A 21,336-nucleotide genomic window follows, 5' to 3' on the forward strand; every position below is an offset into this window, starting at 1 on the left:
GTCCTGCAGCAGATATGAGAAGAGCCTGCTGGTAGACCCTAGGCCTGAACACTTGCATGGACAGGAGCCCGGGTCCTCAACTCTTCCACAGACCTCCTCTGTGACGCCAGTGTGGAGCCTGGGGCATTTTGCTTCAGCTAAGAAAAGTTCTGAGGACTGGAGGACCTGGGGCAGTTGAGCTGAGCCTGTCTGTGTCAGTTCACAGTAAGGGCCCATGACATCCACGGTGGAATTCAAGTCAACCTTTGAAGAGCGACATCACAACAAAGATGCAGATATAGAGGCAACGATGAGCAACGCGGCAGGAGGTCATCACCATAAAAAGGAGGGCAAGGTAGGAAGCGTGGACCAAGGGAATGGGATACACCAGAGACGGCACACACAAGGAGTCTGAGAGCGTGACTATCGTACTTGTCTGCTACTGTGGCCTCCGTGTCTGGCACAGGCACAGAAAACGCATATGAGACATTAAATACATGCATGAATGAATTATTGCAGGAAAGCAAACCTGCCCCACCAATTAGAAGTATAAATCTTGACAGATTGGTACAATAAGAGATATATTACCAAACAGGATGGAGAAACTGGAAGATGCAGGGAGTTGCCAGGTTGCTCTATTCTTCTGAAATATTTGTTTATTTATATTGGCTGCACCAGGTCTTAGTTGTGCCACTCAGGATCTTCATGTGGCGTGAGAGATCTCTAGTTGCAGGATGCGGGTTCTTATTTCTGGCATGTGGGATCTAGTTCCCCGACAAGAATGTAAACCTGCCCCGCCCCCCCCCCCCGCCCCCCAACACTGGGAACACAGAAACTTAGCCACTGGGCCACCAAGAAAATCCCCAGATTGCTCTATTCTTGAAATATTTCCAGCAAGATTTAAAAAATCAATTACTTAATTTCATTATCATATTTTCATGAATGTCTAGGGACAGAATATCTAGCCCCTTGGTCCTAATACTCAAAGAGCCTGTGATTTGATTCATGAAACAAACAGCATACAGAGAGGATTTGCTACAGCTAAGAGGTATCTTGAGCAGAGAAGCACAATTGGTAAAGTCAAGACAGTGGAATGAATCTCATATTGTGAAGAGAAACCACACACATGTACTTAGTTTGTGTATACAAGGAAGAATGTTGTCTTCACTGTAATTTCAGGGTAAAAGATTAAAAATGAAACAACCGGCTTTATCGAGCCAAGTCAGAATATTTTATTTAAAATAAACACTTAATGTCCTAGTTTCAGCTGCCATAACAAAATACCATAGACTGGCTACATTATAAAGAAACAAACTTATTTCTCACATTTCTGGAGGCTTTGTCTGAGATCAGGGTTCCAGCATGGTCAGGTTCTTGTGAGAGCCTGAGGAAGCACAGTAAGGGGACATTGTGGGGTCTCTTATAAGAACCCCAATTCAAAGGCCCAACCCTAATATCATCATATTAGGGGTTAGGAATTCAACACGTCTTAGAGTGACACAAGCGTCCGATTCTTTGCTCTTAGCTTTCATAATAGTTAAGTAAAGTGGGAACATAATTACAAGGTCATTGATTTGTGACCAGATTCCTTCCTCAGGGAAACCAACTTTGTTTACATTCAGGATGAAACTGAGAAAAACTCTCTGATTCTAGTTAATACACCTTGTGAGCCTCAGTTTCCTATTATAAAATCAAAGAGCTGCAACCTATTTTAAATAACAGAAAAGCAGCCTAGCCTTGATGCACTGCTTCTTCCAGGCTTGAGTAGACTGGGAAAGGAGAACTGTGATAGTTTGACAAAGTAGAGCAGCACCTTTGCTGCTAAATTAACAGACTATCACTACTTTGCTTTTAAACTTTTCCCACTTCTTTTGTTTAGAAGTTTGCAGAGAAGATCTCCTCTTGGTAATTAATATGCTTCCACTTTCAGAAATGACAGGCTAAAAGTTCTACTTACCCAGGTGGGAGCAAACTGCTTTTTGGCTTTTCTTTTTGAGAAGCAGCCAATACCACCATGGGTTTCTGGGTGAAATCCCAATGCAGAGACTCCCAAATCACTGGCCTATAGGCAAAACACTCAATGTGTACCTGCTTTGTGCCAATCAGAAAAAAGAATTAAGAAATATAAAAATATGTAACTACATCTTCAAACATTTCCAGATTAGTTCAGAGAGGTTATTTGATAGAGGATTTTTATTTTTTTTAATTGTAAGAAATAATTATTACAAAAATTTTGCTGTATTAAATAGACCTTGCTTTTCTCACACACACACACAAAATATGCATTTGTATTTGTGTATGCTTGTGTGTATATCAGGTTGATAGGTGAATCACTGAGTAATAAGATCAAGCAGATCTGAGTGGAGAGAAAGAAAAATCTCTCAATCTCTGCTTAGTTACAAAAGTAATTCAATAATCAGTGATAATTTGAGAATAATGTAAAGATTATCTTTTGTATAAAACTTCATATTTGTCTTAAGCTGCATAGAGGGTAGAATTTTATTTAAGAGGAACATGGGCATGTATTTTTTTTTCAAAACTGGAAAATATGATTCTGGTCAAGTCAATGCCTCTGAGAGAAACTTCAGAATGTAGAAATCACCTCAACATTGTGTTTTTTCATGAAGAGAACACATTTCTTCCTAGTTGAGGACAATCTTTTGGCAGAAGGGAGAAAAGTGGCAAGGGGGGAAGGAATGGGTTACTTCCTGGTAGTGGGAATCACTCTGTGTTCATTATAAAACATGTCACCTTGAAACACTAATTTATGGGTAATTTGAACAGCAAAGCGTAGAAGCCAGGAAGGGTATATCTGAGAAGAGCTAGGAAGCAACTTATAGATGAAGCAAGACTTAGGGCTAGCATTGAAGGAATGAAGGAATGATGTGCTGAATAGAGAAAATTTCATCATGTCTGAAAGCCTCCTTCAATCCTTTTAAATTATTTGTGAGGACAAAAATGCTCTGTTTTTTCTCTACATATTAAAGAGTGAAAATAGGTATGTTTACCAGTATCTGTAGTGTTTTACATAAGTAAGTCTTGAAGAAATTAATGGCCACATGTCTTAGTTTAGATTATAGAATTTACTTTTCATACACATATATCTAAACAGCATTGGTCTTTGTGGCTCTGTGTGCACAAGATGTAGTAATAGCTATGTGCTTCATTGCTCAGTCATGTCTGACTCTTTGCAACCCCATGGACTGTAGCCCACCAGGCTCCTCTGTCCATGGAGATTCTCCAGACAGTAATGCAGAAGTGAGTTGCCATGCCGTCCTCCAGGGGATCTTCCCAACGCAGGGACTGAACCCAGGTCTCGCATATTGCAGGCAGATTCATCACTTTTGAGCAACCAGGCAAGTCCCATTAATAGCTAAAGAGAATATTTTCACCAAATATAGGTATGACAGAGATGGTAGTTCATTGACTTTTCCTTTAGCAATTCCCAATATTCTTTTTTTTTTTTAACCTTAAAATTTTAGGAAATTGTTCTCTTGAGACAAGGTCAACTATGCTGTCAAACCAGCCTTACTGAAACCTCTGGTATTAGAACAAAATAAACAACAAAACCCCCAAAATGTCCTTAAGAAAATGGTACATTTTCCAGGACTCATGAATGCATATTATCACTAACTTTGTTGTTATCATCATATATTTAGACATTTCTAAGGAGATAAGGTTATGTCCCTGGAAACTTTCTTAGAAGTCCAAACCCAAACAAGGAAACCACGTATAGAAGTTTAACTGAGAAGATGAGCTCTAGAGTTAAGGTCAAGATTAATAAGAGGAGACAGTGGTATTCAAAGACAGGGTCAATGAGCACATCACAGACGCAAGAACTAGAGGCTCTGAAGAACTGGGACTGAACAGGTGGAGGTCCAAAGCAGGAGAACTGGCAGAATCCACCTTTGTGAAAATGGGGTTCTAAGGTTCAAAAGAAAAGCCCTGTCCAGCTAACTGCAGAGTCCTGAGAAGACTGAGGCTGATGAAATCACAGTTGGGGTCAACTCTGAGCGAAGCTTGATCATGCTCTTTCCCACATATGAATCTTTTTTAAGACTCTCTACTAAAGACATGTTTCTATTTCAAAACTTAGCAACATATTGTCTGGCTCTGACTCTCCTTCCAATTCCTGTCCTTCTAAATCATTTTTGAGAGCTAATTAGGTTTAGTGCCATTTTCAACTGCTACGTTGGAAAATAAGGTACATGCCTACATATTGTTCACTTACTGCTGTGCACATCTGTGCTCCATATCCATCTGCAGGGACTTGGAAAATTAACATCTCTTTAAAGGCAAAACAGGATTATAATCAAAGGGATGTATTTCTAATTGGCCTTTGGTCTTTGTTCTTGAGGATACAACCTGGACTGCAATTGAAAATGTATTAAATCAGTAGTCAGGCTTCCAGAAAATTTTGGAGGTACTCCTCTCCCACACAAACACACATAGATAAAAAAACATAACTGGAAAATCTATATATATATCTTAAAAAGAAAACGAGTGTTATAAATAATAAACAATTTTTGAAAACTTTGCCATGTCAATATAAAATGGAAATCCATTTATATGTCAAGGAAATTGGTTATTGCAATTTTATATCAATTTTAAGATGCTTGAGATGGGGAGACTAAAAACAAAGAAAAATCATTAAATCTTGATTGGAATTATGATCTCTGAGGCTTTAAGGTAGACAAATATCCAACTATTCTTTCCCTATTAGAAGCGCAAATTTTTTTCCCCTACCACTTTCTATTTTATATTCTAGGTCTTAGTCCTTGGATTCAGAACATTTGTGCCTAGGAGAAAGAGAATAAGTTAAAGAGACGTGTATTTGTGACTCTTAAGTTTAACTATTCTTTATAAAGAATATTTTAGTTAGTGAATTCACTTTTATTTATCAAAGTTTAGGTGATTTATAATCTTATATGCCGTGTTAGTGGACTGCAGCATGCCAGTCTTCCCCGTCCCCATGGTCTCCCTACATTTCATCTATAGTAGTGTGTATATGTTAATACAAAATTCCTGATTTATCCCTCCCCATTTCCTCTTTGGTAACCATAAGCTTGTTTTCTATGTCTGTATATCTACTTTTTTTCTGTAAATAAGCTCACATATAAATGGCAAACCACTCCAGTATTCTTGCCTGGAAAATCCCATAGACAGAGGAGCAGGGCTGGCTACAGTCTATAGGGTTGCAAAGAGTTGGACACGACTGAGGAACTGACACATTGTATATATACTTAGATTCCACATGTAAGTGATATCACGTGGTATTTGTCATTCTCTAGATCGATCCATGTTGCTGTATATAGCATTATTTCATCCTTTTTTATGGTTGAATAATATTTCATTGTGTACATATACCACATCTTCTTTATCTGTTCATCGTGTAAGTGGACACCAAGATTGCTTTCACGTCTTAGCTATTTAAACGCTGCTGCCACGAACACCAGGGTGCCTGTATCTTTTTGAATTATGGTTTTCTATTGATAAATGCCTAGGACTGTGATTGCAGGATCATATGGTAGCTCTGTTTTTAGTTTTTTAAGCAATCTCCATACTGTTCTTAAAAATTTCCTCTGCTTATTATGAGAATGCATATTATAGACATTTGAATACAAAAAGTCTTATACTGTTTTTCATAGTCGCTGTACCAATTTACATTCCCACAAATAGTGTAAAAAGTTTCTTTTCTCCATACCCTCTCTGGTATTAGTTATTTATGGCAGAAAGTGAAGAAGAGCTAAAGAGCCTCTTGATGAAAGTGGAAGAGGAGAGTAAAGTTGGCTTAAAGCTCAACATTCAGAAAACTATGATCATGGCATCCAGTCCCATCACTTCATGGCAAATAGATGGGGAAACAGTGGAAACAGTGGCTGACTTTATTTTGGGGGGCTCCAAAATCACTGCAGATGGTGACTGCAGCCATGAAATTAAAAGACGCTTACTCCTTGGAAGGAAAGTTATGACCAACCTAGATAGCATATTAAAAAGCAGAGACATTACTTTGGCAATAAAGGTCCATCTAGTCAAGGCTATGGTTTTTCCAGTGGTCATGTATGGATGTGAGAGTTGGACTATAAAGAAAGCTGAGCACCAAAGAATTGATGCTTTTGAACTGTGGTGTTGGAGAAGACTCTTGAGAGTCCCTTGGACTGCAAGGAGATCCATCCAGTCCATCTTAAGGAGATCAGTCCTGGGTGTTCATTGGAAGGAATGATGCTGAAGCTGAAACTCTAATACTCTGGCCACCTGATGTGAAGAGCTGACTCATTTGAAAAGACGCTGATGCTGGGAAAGATTGAGGGCAGGAGGAGAAGGGGACGATAGAGGATGAGATGGTTGGATGGCATCAGTGACTTAATGGACATGAGTGTGGGTAAACTCCAGGAGTTGGTGATGGACAGGGAGGCCTGGCATGCTCTGGTTCATGGGTTGGTAAAGAGTCAGACACGACTGAGCAACTGAAGTGAACTGAACTGACTAATTCTGACTGGTGCTTCATTCTAGCTTTAATCACAGTACAAATGATACAACTCTTTCCCCAGGAAGAAAGGATTCGGTAACATATAGTGGTAACCTGGAGAGATGAAGGAATTGACAGGTTTGATGATTTCTTGAAATGGACTTTAACCCTTTTAAGATAGAAAGAAAAGGAGTAAGACTGGTAGTTAGCAACACCCAGAGGATCAAGCCAAAGTGAGTTTTACAGTGTATTTTTAACTCTCTGGTGCTGTAGTAGGCATAAGGAGAAGGGAAGATGAATGATAAGAACAGAAACCTAGACATGTAGAGGGTTTGCTCCATGATTTATAAATGCAATTTATTACAAATATAATAAAACAGTATAGGCAGAAATCAAAGCAATAGGATGCATGGGTGAATGAAAAATAAGGCAATATAAAAGAATAAGGAAGTGAAAACAGCCTGTGGCCCTGCTAGATTTGAGACCTTCGGATAGTCCTTTCTGCAAAGGGATGGATAGTAAGTATCACAGGTTTAGCAACTACTTGATTTTGACATTGTAGCAGAACTGTTACAGATAATATGTCAAAAAATGAGCATAACTGTGTTCCAATGAACACTTTGCATGGAAACTTAAGTTTGAATTTTATATAATTTTCATATGTCACCAAATAAGCTTCTTCTTTTTTTCAAACCATTAACATGTATAAAAACTATTTTGAACTCATGGGCCCTACAAAATCAGACCCCGGGATGGATTTTTCCCACAGACCTTCATCTCTGAGTCCTGCTTTAGAGCCTTGTGCTTACACACGACTCGATCTCATATGGGGATAGAGGAAGCACATTGCAAAACCCTCATGTTCTCTCTGACCACTGTGGTGTTTAAAATGCACACCCTTTGAGTTACTTATTTTCTTGAAGTTAAAAACTCCCAATTTAGAAATACAGACATTAGAAGATCTGGCAAATGAAAGAGAATTGTGGATTACTTTTCCATTGAATGTTTTAAAAATAAATAAAAACAACTTTGATTGACATCACTGAACACACCAAAGCTTATTTCTGCAGATTAAAAAGCCAAGTGCTATCTCATACAAAACAGAGAGACTGACATATATGTCAGACTCATTTGGTATTTCTGATATGATAAAAACAACAACAGAAAACAAAGACTTCAATAAGACCAATTAATTTATTTCTCTTTAGCATTGAGGCAAGTCGTCTCACTCATCTCTTTGTGTGCAGAGAAATACGTTTTCCATTGTTCTGTGCTGGGATGCTATTAAACACCACTGCTTTTTCAGTTACTCTTTATTATACTGACAGGAAAACAAAGTAACAGGGAAGCTAAATAAAAGCCATTTTCCCAAGATCAATTTGAAACGGTGGTTCATTTACAGTTTAGTGGCCTTGAAAATAAAGGAATGCTTTGTATTTTTCATCCAGTTTGTTATGGGTACTTTTGTTCAGTGTTAGTTACAAATGTACTATCTATATAAGAATGATTGTAGTCTTATAATGTTTACTCAGGCAGGCTGAACAATGAGAACTATTGTCTCCTATAATATTCTTCAAATAAAAAGATGAGTAAGGAGTAGTTCCACTTTGAAGGTACACTGCCTCCAAACATTGGCTTGGACTAGAAATTCTAGCACCTACATCTCCATCTGTGGATGTTAGAGAAGCCACCTTCCATCACATCATTTCATGGACCTACTTTATTCAACTGTTACTTTATTTCTCAGACTGCATTTATTTTCCAATAAATCCCAGGGTTTCTTGAGGGTGCCCACAAGCAGAAAGAGGGCAAGCAGAAATGCACAGGGCCTGTCACCTCTGCCTCGATAAAAGATAGTTTTGATATGAATGCTTCATATCTATTAAACTCTGCACAACATTTTATTTGCAAGTGTATTTCTGTGGTTTAAGTCATGTGAAGTCAGAATGACAAAGAATTTTCAGTAGATTAGTCCCAAATTGCTTGCTAACTAATAATCATGTTGATTTCCCTTCGGGTTTTCTCTTGAATGTTAACATGTAGGAATACCGGTACTCAAATCCTGGTTAATAATAAAAAACATCAAATGAGATCAGTGATGTTGATGGAAAAAATCAGGAAAGAATCTACATTATGAACAGGAGAGAGTTTTATACGAGCCACACTGAGGACTATACCCCGGAAGACAGCTTCTGAGATAACTCTGAGGAGCTGCCCTGGAGAAGAAGCACGGTTGTCAACACAGTTTTCTGCCTTGTCAGGGCAAAGAACATCAAAACGCAGCAGGGATACATTCCCTAAAGATTAAAAAGGAGCAGCTCAGCATGCGCAGTGAGTCAGTGTGGCTGTGGCCCTTGGGAAGGGCGTCAGATCAACAGGACAGGTCCCCAGCATTTAATCTTCGTTTTTAGCATGGACTTTCTCTACTTTCGGCCAATGCACCCTTTCTTTAATAATTAAAGTAAATGTACAGTGTTTACTTGATAAGCCACAAACAGGTATAAAATCCACGTTAGCTCATGTAAAAGCCAGAATAACTCCTCCATATCTCAGTATGTGAACCTTTCTTTATCCATGGGAGTGGTGGAGCAAGGACCTCTAAAAATCCATTTCTCCTTAAAAACAATGAGAACATTATCAAAAGCTGTCAGAATTAGCTCCTTTTAGAGGAGTGTGTAAATTAGTCAAAGGCTTGAAACATCGTGGAACATTTTTTCAAGAAAGATAGCTGAATCTTAGCAATAATGAAAGTCTTTATGGCATTTTGCTTGTCCTTTTCTCATCACCCTTCCCTCACCTCCACGGTCACCTTGAAAACCAATAGTCTCAAAATCACACTGAAAGTCAGCAACCCATGCACTAGTGAAGACAGAATGGGTTTGGATCTTCCTAAAAGCAATGTTCAAAAAGAATTGCCATTATCTGATTGTTTGTATCAGTAAATGGCTACATTAAAAATAAAAATCTCAAATAAATTACTGAACTTCTCTGCCTTAAAAATCTAGCAAAATAAGAGTAAATAAACCCAAATAAATCAGAAAAAAAATTAACTTTAGGGTGAAAATAAAACAGAGAATAGAAAAATAATATAAATGTCACAAAATCACAGCTGGTTCTTTGAAGAGTTCAAAAAAATTGACAAACATTTAGCTAAAATGCCCCAGAAAAAAAGAAAGACAATTTGATCTATGAAAATCAAGAATTAAAAGGGGACCTTATTACTGATATTGCAAATTTTTTAATTTTTTTAAAAAAGGTAACACTATAAAAAATTGTTTTCCAACAATCTAATAATCTAGATGAAATGGACAAATCCCTAGAAAGGCACAAACTACTGAAAGTGACTCAAGAAAAAATAAAACTAAGAATAGATTTATAATAAGTCAATAGATGGAATAAGTAATTATGAAACTCCCACAAGCAATAGGACAGGCTCAGATGCATCAGTGGCCAATTTAAAGAAAAATTGATTTGAAGAAACCTCTAGAGAATTATACTCATATTTTTCAAATTCTTCCAAAAAATAGAAAAGGACATTTGACACCAAAATTGAAGCAAGACATTATAAGAAAAGAAAATTAGAGCCCCATATTAGTGATGAACATAGATGGAATAATCCTCAACAAAATAAAATAGTGAATCTAGCAATGTACAAAAAAGACAATATTGAAAATTACATGTCTCATAGAGAATTGATATCCAAAACACACAAGCAATTCATACAACTCAATAGCAACAATGACAACAACGACAACAACAAAACACACAAGAAGTTTATGAGGACACTGTAAATACCCTTTCCTGACCATTTATCAGTAAAATATGGCTCTGCACCCTCATTTCCCACGTGTTCTCCTGGCTTTTGATTCTCTTTCTCTGCTGCTCCTTTCTCTTCTCTGACACGTCAGGTCGGGCCGGTCAGGAGCTCAGACGGTAGACCCGCGTGCTCCCCATACCCTGCGCTCTCACTCTGGCTGAAACTGCTGTCCCCACACCAGACCAGCCCTCACCCTCGTGGCTGGACGCCCAACGGCATCCTGAATATCTTTACTTGTGTCATCACTAAACCCAGCTTCACCTGCTGTTTGCTATCTCAGTTCATTGTTGAGGTGTTCTGGCCAAATCCCTGAAGAGATTCTTGCACAATTATTCTCTCAAACCTGACATCAAATCCATTAACAAATCATGTTGGAGTTTGCTTCCAAATATGTCCAGACTGTGACTGCTTCTCATCACTGGTACTGCTACTGCTCATGGCCACGCCAGCATCCTATCTCACCTGACATCCTGTTCAAACCTCCTGACCCACCTTCCTGCTATGGTCTTTGTCCTCATTCATTCAATGCACAGTTTACACCAACGTTTCCAAACTTACACCAAAGTAGCCAAAGTTTCCTCATTAAAATGTAAATTACTTAATTCTCTGATAAAAATTCTATAATACCTCCCGATCTTAAACAGCATTCAAAGTTTTTATAATGACCTACAAGGCTGTATGTTCTCCCCTGGCGGCTCAGTCAGTAAAGAATCTGCCTGAAATGCAGGAAATGTGGGTTCACTCCCTGGATCAGGGAAGGATCCCCTGCAGAAGGACACAGCGACCCAGTCCAGTATTCTCACCTGGAGAAACCCATGGACTGCAGACCCTAGCAGGCTATAGTCCATAAGGTCACAAAATACGCATGCACGCCCAAGGCCGTATGTAAACTGGCCCTATTATTTCCCTGACCTTGCCTTTTAATATGCCTTTGTTCACTTTACTCCAGGCCCCCGCTTTGCATTGGTTTCCTTCTCTTCCTTGTCGCAAACTCCCACCCATTGACTAGTATTTCCTGGAATCACTTTCCAAATAAACTAATTGCACTACCTTCCAGTGAAAACCTAAACCAAGATTTCTGGCACTAAAAGTATTTCTAAGAAGAAAATCTTAGGAATGCCTTCTAACTTTGGATCATCTACCGTCCGAATGGTAGTGATAACTTTATTGTTGGTGTAAGATCAAGGTTGATAACACCTGACATGTTATGACATTAGAAAGTTTAAGACTTCTGTCTATGGTTGATTGAGTTGTGCTAGAGGTGGAAGTGGATGCAGAGGTCTATGCGGTAACCCTAGCACTTTGAGGTATAGGAAGGAAATGATAGTTAAAAGAAGGTGCCTTGGTTGACTATAGTGAAATGTCATTGAAACTCTGGCAGAAGAAAATTACTGGTTCAGGTTAATCAACTCTCAATTTAATGTCTCCATGAAAGTTCAAATTTAAAGGTTTTCACGTCCTGAAACTAGATGACTTAGTTGCAGACTTACAAAGATAGCTGAATGCACAGTCTTAAGAAGTCTCTCTTGCTAAAGTCAGGATGCAGATAGGAAGAAATGGGGTCCTGAGGTCTGGATGGGCGTATCTGGTGGTTGGGCTTGAGAGCCAGAAGCATCTAGGTTCCTCTGAATCACTTAGAAGGTAGTGATTCTTGCTTCTCCTTGCTAAAGATTAGCAGAGGTCTAGTCTCAGTATGCCTTCCTGCTCTTGATAGAGGAAGAAAGACATTATTTACAGAAGTACTGAAGGAACTGTCTAATGAGGATGAGCAGAACTAGGATAACAGTTCAGGAATTATTCTGGAGTTTGCTGAACCCTGGTGATGGAGAAATGATACAGATTGAGAATGGAAATTTGATTGATGTGGGGGTACATTTCTGTAACTCAAGGTTTAATGTCCTGACAAGGATAGCTGAGCAAGCCTCAGTACACTGCTGGAACAGATCTTTAAAGGGAATGATGGCATACTGAAAATGAAGTGGAAGTGACAGAACTGCAGTAGAAGAATATTGATGAATGGATAAAATGCCTCAAATAACTGTGTTAAAGTTCATCTATTACAGAACAGCAGAGAATCTGGCCCTAAACTGTTAGCAATCAGGTGAACCTAAACAGTGTCAAGCACCAAAAAGATATTGATTCACAGGGACCAGGTCACTGCTAGAAATTCAAAGATCAGCTATTGGTGAAACTGATTTACTGAAAGAACCAAGAGATCAAGAGCAGAGGAGGAGACTGTGGACATTACTACTACAAAGCAAAAGCAGGGATGTGGCTGGGTTTCCATATCTGAGTTAGTTCTTAGATCCAGAGGCATTTTTGAAGACCACAGCAAACCTCTCCGATAAAATTCTATCAGATTTACTCAAAGAAAATACAGTTATATGCTAGTATCATTGATCACTGGGGAAAGGGTATATCCACACCCACACCCAGGATGGCAGAGCAGAAGCATGTGTGAGACGGCAGGTGAGGGATGTCCTCAATGGCTAAGTAGTGCAAGAGTTGCTGTCCCTGGCATGCCCACATTTAAGCTTTTAGCTTAATGCCTGCAGAACACAGAGGCACATGTCTCAGCTTATTGAGAGGAGCATGGAGGCAGCAACATTGGAATTTCAGAGATACAAAGTTCTTTGGGCCAATGGGTATTAAGTTTGTAGATTTTTGAAACTTGTATCAATGTCCATGAAAGATCACCTCTCAAGGCACAAATCAACAAGATGAGTAATATATTTTGTCCAGAGGAGGTGAATTATCTTCCAGCCTGCTCACCTTGTGGATAGAAGAAAGTCCAGTGATTCATAATGGACTATGAAGAAAGCTGTACTAGTCAGAAGAGAGAGGTTGTGTGGGTCCAGGTGTATGAGTTCCCATTAACCAAAGGAAATACGGCTGCTACTGAGGCTGAACAATCAACCTTTTAGCAGCAGAGATGAATGCTGAGCCCTCAGGATGCTTCTGCATCTTCAAAAGACCAGCAAGCTACTTGGTGGTAAATAAATTACATCCTTCTCCTTTGAATACCTAATGCCATGACCATTGCCTGGTCAGCTTGGGATCTTCATACTGTGGAACTTGTGGGCAAAGGAAGGAGTTACTACATTGTAAATGCTGTGATCCTTACCTTGTGATCTCTCTTACCATGGAGAGAGAGAATTTAGAGACAGGGTTTAGATCAAACACTCAGGAACAAAGGTCTGAGTTACTCCACTTCCACCAGAAACCTTGCCAGGAGAAATAGTAGTCCAGGATGTTAGGAATATAGAATGAGAGGTGGAGGATGGACAGAAAGAAAATCTTTTTGCCCAACTTTTGTATTCCCTGGTTCAGTCCACTGTTGGTTGAACCAGTGATTAGTGAAACATGGGAAAGCAGAACCAGCAACTATTAAGGACTGGCTGTAAAGGACTTGAGCATCCCTGGATTTTGGTACCCACAGTGAGTTCTGGAATCAGACAGTGACCTGTGGATGCCAAGGAGAATTGTACAGATTTGGAAGCATATGCTATAGCTAGTCCCACTGAAACTCATAGAACTTTTTTTGTTAAGCATTTGTGATTGACTACTCTTCAAAAATAAGTGACCTGACAGAATGAACTTGCAAGTGGTGAAATACAGGTGATACTTCAGTGCCTTGCTCTTTTCCCCTGAGCATGTAACTCTACAAGCTGAAGGCTGCCTAAGTAGAAACATCTGAGCCTGCTCCTTGGGGCATTTTGTCTGGCTGTGGGGACATGCTGGGTCTTTGCACAGGGCAGGTATGCCAGAGCACTAACTATGCCAGTCACAGTCCTGGATCACTGAAGAGCAGGGAGTTTATGTATAACCCCCAGAGCTTCAAGTCAGCCTCATGGACTCAGCTCCAGTGCCCGCAGTGGTGACTGACTTGATCACAAACCAAACTCCCCCTGGCTTGCTTCTGTTCTGTGTCTCAAGACAGCACTTCTTTACTGGTATTTCCTGAGATTATTTCCCAAATAAACTGCTGCAATTAAAATCCCTTTTTAAAAAAATTTAATGGCTTATTTAAATTTCAGGTAAATTACTTACAGTATTCTGAAAGCTTTTGCCATACATCTATGTGAATCAGCCATAGATAAACATGTGTCCCCTCCATCCTGAATCCCCTCCCACCACCCTCCCCACCCTGTCTCTCCAGGTTTCACAGATCACCTGCGTCATACCTCAAACTTGCACTGCTTATCTATTTTACATATGGTAATGTATATGTTTCAATGTTATACCCTCAAATCGTCTGACTTTCTCCCTTTTCAGAGTCTGTTCCTGGAGAAACTCACACTAAGACAATGATCTGTTGAGACTCGAGAAGCTGAGTTTAGGCTTGCATTTTGAGGGAACTATTGCACTTAAGAGGTAAATAATTTCAGAAGGTTATAGTTGATGAGATTCTAGAACTCTTTAAATATGCAATTCTAAATGCAATATATGCATTTTCTATTGCATATTCTATATGCAATATAATCAATCTGCCTTTCACAATATATAGGTAAAACAAGTTAGAGTCCACATAAGTTACTGGCTAATCCTAAAATTTTCTTCTAATTTTTAGTTAGTTGCATTAACTTGTCCATGTAACTCTCATTTTTAATTCACTGAGGCCTCTAAGGCAACTACCAAATATCTAAAGAAGCCACCATTACTCCCAACAGGACAGAAAAGAGACAACTAAAGTACCCATAATTGTGATGAATTATGTATTATAAGAAATTATTCAGAGATTGTTGGAACAGGAAATTTTGTTCATTAGTGTTTATAAATGCATTCATTACGACAGTCCATGGTGTATCCACCAGTAAGGGCAACAATGGCGGAAATAAAATCCTGCTCCACTGACTTACGTCTCCTGACCTCAGAGGTTTACAGCCATCGTTTTTCCAATAACTACCTTTTTTATTTGTTTGCTCATAAGGCTCTCATTTTCCCCAACAGTAATACGTAGGCTTTACAAAGAATATTTAAGAACAGAAATATAAGCATAAAGTGCATACTTTTTTCGCTCTAAACTTTGGCTTCCTTTTTTCTTGAAGCAACTGTTTCCAGTTCCTTGAATATCTTTCTTGGTATTTTTCTGCAGGTGTTTACATACAAAGGCTGTGACACACCTGCAAAACCACATAATCTCGGCAGGCACATGTGAATGTGCATGTTTACATGTTTGCATAAATGAGATTGCATTACCCATAGACGCAAGAACCTGCACTATTGATGTAATGGATCCTCGAGATGATTTGTATCAGGGTGTCAAGACACACCCATTTTTTATTTATTATTTTCATTGTATTGCATCATATGGGTATACTCCAATTTTTAACTGTTTATATTTACAGATTTTAAATTTCTTCTGATTTATATCCTATGACAAACCATAACACTGTAATCAACTTTCTTAGATGCTTATCTTGCAATATTTAAAAGGACAGATTTTTAGAAGTGGAATTTTGGAGTTTAACAGCTAAGACACTTTAAATTATAAAGATAATGAGAAGTTGCTCTCCTTGAATTTATTGTAACATTTTATAAATACCACTTATATTACTTTTTGAATTTTCTTAATACTATTATAAATATATCACTTGTTTTATTATATAAAGCAAAAATGGTATCACTTGTAATGTTGGTGATCTATTTAAAATACTTATTGGTTGTTTGCACTTCTTCTACCATGAATTGTTTATTCAGATATTTTGCTCTTTTTCTATTGATTGTTATATATTTAAATTTGTGACTTATAAGAGCATTCATGTATTACAAATTCTAATTTTAATTTAAATATTACGCATATTTTCCTAGCCTTTCTTTTAAACACTTTGTTAATATTTTCTTCTCTGATAGACTGTCCCATTTTTATGTATTCAAATCACTCACAATAAAAATCAAATCACACATATTTGGAGCATTTACTTATTAACTAAATTCAAGTTTTGTTTGTCAAGTTTCTTTGATTATAATTACATGAATTTTGGGAGGCAAACATTTCAAATTATACTTGCTTTCTTAAGCTATTCCCAAACTGTCATTCAGCCAGTTCACAGATGTTTACCATATTTCTGTCATTGACGATATAGCTATGAACAACAAATTGACAGCTTATTCTTTTCTGTGGGTGATATTTTAACACTTAAAGGTCATGGTATATAAAAAATAATCTCAAAATCCAAAAGTTGTGAAAGTGAGGTCGCTCAGTCGTGTCTGACTCTTTGCGTCCCTGTTGACTGTAGCCCACCAGGCTCTTCTGTCCATGGGATTCTCCAACCAAGAATACTGGAGTGGGTTGCCATTTCCTTCTCCAGCGGATCTTCCCGATCCAGGGATCGAACTGGGGTCTCCCACATTGTAGGCAGACGCGTTACTATCTGAGCCACCAGGGAAGTCATTTCTCCAAAAGTAGTCACTTCTCCTATATCTCTGATTCCTATTACTCACTCTTCTAACATTTTCAATTATTTGGATGCACATTCATACAGCCATCTCTTCTAATTTCCTTTTCCTTTCCCCCATCATGAAATAAACATTCTGTCCATACTTCCTGGTCAGGTCAGGTCTCCCCTTTCTCTTTCCTCTCCTGCATTTTTAGACATCGTGCTGGTTAATGAGTCAGGCAACCTTTATTTCCCCTCATTTCCCTGTTCTCTATGTTTATTGCTGTCAAATAGAAGATCCTAACACACAGCTTTGATCATATCATATCTCAGATCAAGTTCTTCAAACTCTTTTCTTCAGACTTCCAAGAATACAAACTTGGCCTGGCATTCAAGGGGGGCTGGCACTGAAAAATCAGTGAGAAATGTGATTTGCTTCTAAAAATTAATAGAATCCTTATTTTTAGAAGTAGAGAATGCATGCATTAGAGAGGAGGAGGGTGGCATCAGCGGATAATGGACAAAAGCAAAGTAGGTGAAACAAGAAAGATTAACAGGATGAACACGAGTTGTGTGTATGTTTTGTTTTTTGTTCCTTTGAGAATATTTTGTCACTTTCATATTCACAGTATGGATAGTATGTCCTCAGGATTTAATGAATGTCCAAGGCAGGGAAACAGATGTTGATATAGATTATTGTTTGGAAGTTGCCTTCCTATTTGAGTAAGGGTCAGGAGGGCTTCCCAGGTGGTGTGGTGGTAAAGAATCTGCCTGCCAATGTAGGAGACACAAGAAATGTGGGTTTGATCCCTGAATGGGGAAGATACCATAGAGGAGGAAATGGCAGCCCACTCCAGTATTATTTCCTGGAGAATTCCATGGACAGAGAAGCCTGGAGCCCTACAGTCCATAGACTTGCAAAGACCTGGACATGACTGAGCGACTGAGCAAACACACACGCTGCTGATCATGATGGCTCAGAGAACCATTTATGGAACAATGACTTGGTAGTGGTTTGTCAGTGCTTACCAGGTACTAGGTATGGCCTAATGCTTTACGTTCCTTATATCATTTAATCCCTAAACATCCACTCAATATAATTTTATCATTTCTATTCACTTTAAAGATAAAGTAACTGAGGCTTACAGGGTCTAATTAATCCCCTGGAGAAGGAAATGGCTACCCACTGCAGTATTCTTGCCTGGAGAATTCCATGAACAGAGGAGCCTGGAACATTCCAGTCTGTGGGTCACAAAGAGGTGAACACGACTGAGTGACTAATGCTTTCACTTTTTCAATATATCAGATGCCAAAGCTAAATGCATGATAGAGACAGAATTTGAACCTACACAGACATACACTAATTTTATTACATAGAACAGGACCTAAAGTATGTTAGGGTTACAAAATAAGTAAAGAAAATGATCATACGAAGTAGACAAGCTAAATACATAAGAAGCATATACTATAAGTTTTAAAAATGTTAAAAAAATTAAAAATCAATTCCTTATTATACTATGGTGAATTCTTTCAGATTTTTAGTGTTGACACATTTTAATGCTACAAAAGTGTTTCTTGAAAAGAATAAATCTTGGAAAGTTTCATATTTTTCAATGTCAATTATTTTTCTGAAAAAAAGAATGAACATATATAAGTATAGATGTAATAATCTTACATAAATTGCCATATGTACAATCAAACAGTATGTAAAACTTATAATTTACTTTGCTGAAACAGACTTTTGGGTTAATTTAGTATTAAGAAATCTGTTTCTATAATTGTTTCATTATGTAGAAAGAAAAAATATATGTCATAATTTAGATAATAAGTAGGCACTTTAAAAAGTATAGCAACTATGTCTGGTAAAACCTGAAAACTGGTACCATAAAGATATGTTTTTTGCATAATAAAGATTTTTTTCTTGAACCAACAGTTCACCTCATAATTTAAAGCAAAACCCCAAAGAATTTCCCATCACATTTAGGATATGTCAAGAATGTGATTATTTCAAAAGTATTTAGCATTATTCTGAAAGCTGGAATTAACAGAGAAAAGACTAAGAAAACTAGTTTTATTTTTGTTTTATTTTTTTTATTATGTTTACTTTGTTTTATGTTTATTATTTTTTTGTTTATTATGTTTATTATATTTTATTTTGTTTATTATGTTAGTATATGGAGTGGGAGAGAGTTCATTTAAAAGACATATGTGTACCTATGACATTGAGGTTTGACAAAACCAAAATTCCATAAAGCAATTATCCTTCAGTTAAAAAATAAATAAATCATTTTTTTAAAAAGACAAATTATATGGGAAACTGATTTTATATATGATTCTTCAATTTATTTTGAAAAAAAAATCAGTGATCAAGTAAAAGGGTCGCATGGAGGAAAGATGGAGAAAATCTTTCTAGTTTCGTGAAAATAGCACCTTGCTATGGTTGTTCTCAGAGAAGGCGATGGCACCCCACTCAAGTACTCTTGCCTGGAGAATCCCAGAGACGGGGGAGCCTGGTGGGCTGCTGTCTATGGGGTCGCACAGAGTCAGACACAACTGAGATGACTCAGCATGGTTGTTCCATCAGTTGACCCTTTCAGTAAAATCTGTGAAGTCCCACCCCAAGGTGTACACTCGTTACCATCTGTATGTCTTGGAATGTGGCCAGTGTCTTGTGTGCATGTTTTTCTAGATTCTGCCTCTTATAATGGCCTCTGGATAAAAGCGAGACCCAGGTATTGACATGACAACATCGTCAAGCTGTTAACCAACTGAAGTAAATCACGCGGCAGTAATTTGAAATATGTTGTACCTGGCTCATTTCAGACTCACACAAAACCTGAACTTGCTTCTCATTCCTTCATTGCCGTGAAGATGAGGTAGAAAATAGGAAGGAGGTATGTGCGAATCAATTCTTCTGCGCTCAGCTTTCTTCACAGTTCAACTCTCACATCCATACATGACTACGGTAAAAACCGTAGCCTTGACTAGACGGACCTTTGTTGGCAAAGTAACGTCTCTGCTTTTTAATATGCTGTCTAGGCTGGTCATAACTTTCCTTCCAAGGAGTAAGTGTCTTTTTAATTTCATGACTGCAATCACTGCAATCTGCAGTGATTTTGGAGCCCAGGAAAATAGTCAGCCATTGTTTCCAGTGTCTCCCCATCTATTTGCCATGAAGTGCTGGGACCAGATGCCATGATCTTAGTTTTCTGAATGTTGAGCTTTAAGTCAACTTTTTCACTCTCCTCTTTCACTTTCATCAAGAGGTTTTGTAGTTCCTCTTCACTCTCTGCCATAAGGGTGGTGTTATCTGCATATCTGAGGTTATTGATATTTCTCCCAGCAACCTTGATTCCACCTTGTGCTTCTTCCAGCCCAGCGTTTCTCATGATGTACTCTGCATATAAGTTAAATAAGCAGGGTGGCAATATATAGCCTTGACGTACTCCTTTTCCTGTTTGGAACCAGTCTGTTGTTCCATGTCCAATTCTAACTGTTGCTTCCTGACCTGTATACAGGTTTCTCAAGAGGCAGGTCAGGTGGTCTGGTATTCCCATCTCTTTCAGAATTTTCCAGTTTATTGTGATCCACACAGTCAACGGCTTTGGCATAGTCAATAAAGCAAAAATAGATGTTTTCCTGGAACTCTCTTGCTTTTTTGATGATCCAGGGGATGTTGGCAATTTGATCTATGGTTCCTCTGCCTTTTCTAAAACCAGCTTGAGCATCTGGAAGTTCACGGTTCACATATTGCTGAAGACTGGCTTGGAGAATTTTGAGCATTACTTTACTAGCTAAATATTAACATACCTTTTAAAAAATGGTGTGTAGCTACTTAAAAATATTGTATTGGTTTCTACAGTACAACAAATGGCATCCACTGTATGCATGAGTATATCCCTTCCCTGTTAGGTCTCCCATCCACCGCCCACCCTGGATTGCACTCATCCAGGTCATCATAGAGCACCAAGCTGATCTCCCTGTGCCCAACTGCAGGTTCCCACCCACTATCGACTGGACACACGGCAGTGTGCATATCTCAATCCTGGTCTTCCAACTCATCACCCCCGCGTCACCCACCCCGTGTCCACGTGTTCATTCTGCTCTCTGTGTTCGTCTCTGTTCCTGCCCTGTAAGGAGGCTCCTCTGTATCATTTTTCTAGGTTCTACATATATACATTAATATATATTTTCTTTTCTCTTCCTGACTGTCTTCACTCTGTATGGTAGACTCAGTGTCCATCCAAGTCTCTACAAATGACCCAGCTTCATTCCTCGTTCAGCTGAGTGATACTTCATTGTATATATGTGTCACATCTTCTTTATCCATTCATCTGTTGGTAGACATTTAGCTTGCTTCCATGTCCTGTCCACTGTAAACAGTGTTGCAATGAACATTGGGGTGCATGCGTCTTTTTGAATTATGGTTTTCTCAGGGTGTATGTCCAGTAATGGGATTACTTCTACTTATGATAGTTCTATTTTAGATAGTTTTATAGCTTAAAAGAACCACAATGCTGTTCTCCATAGTGGCTACACCAATTTACATTCCCACCCACAGTGCATGAGTGTTCCCTTTTCCACACCTTTTCAGCATTTTAAAAGTGCGCTGTTTACATGCTCTGGCTATTTTATATATTCATTTCTTTTTTTATCAGCCTTTTTTATTTATAACTAAAAGGTCTTAGTTT

At 38.3% G+C, this 21,336-nt stretch overlaps 1 pseudogene; it reads left to right on the plus strand.

Annotated features, from left to right (window-relative positions):
• Nucleotides 1-214: 214 nt before the first annotated feature.
• The window catches only part of LOC133051028 (mitochondrial fission factor-like), a 47,464-nt pseudogene continuing 26,342 nt past the window's right edge, over nt 215-21,336 (plus strand).

Source organism: Dama dama, chromosome 33, assembly GCF_033118175.1.
Source record: "Dama dama isolate Ldn47 chromosome 33, ASM3311817v1, whole genome shotgun sequence".
Lineage (NCBI taxonomy): Eukaryota > Metazoa > Chordata > Mammalia > Artiodactyla > Cervidae > Dama > Dama dama.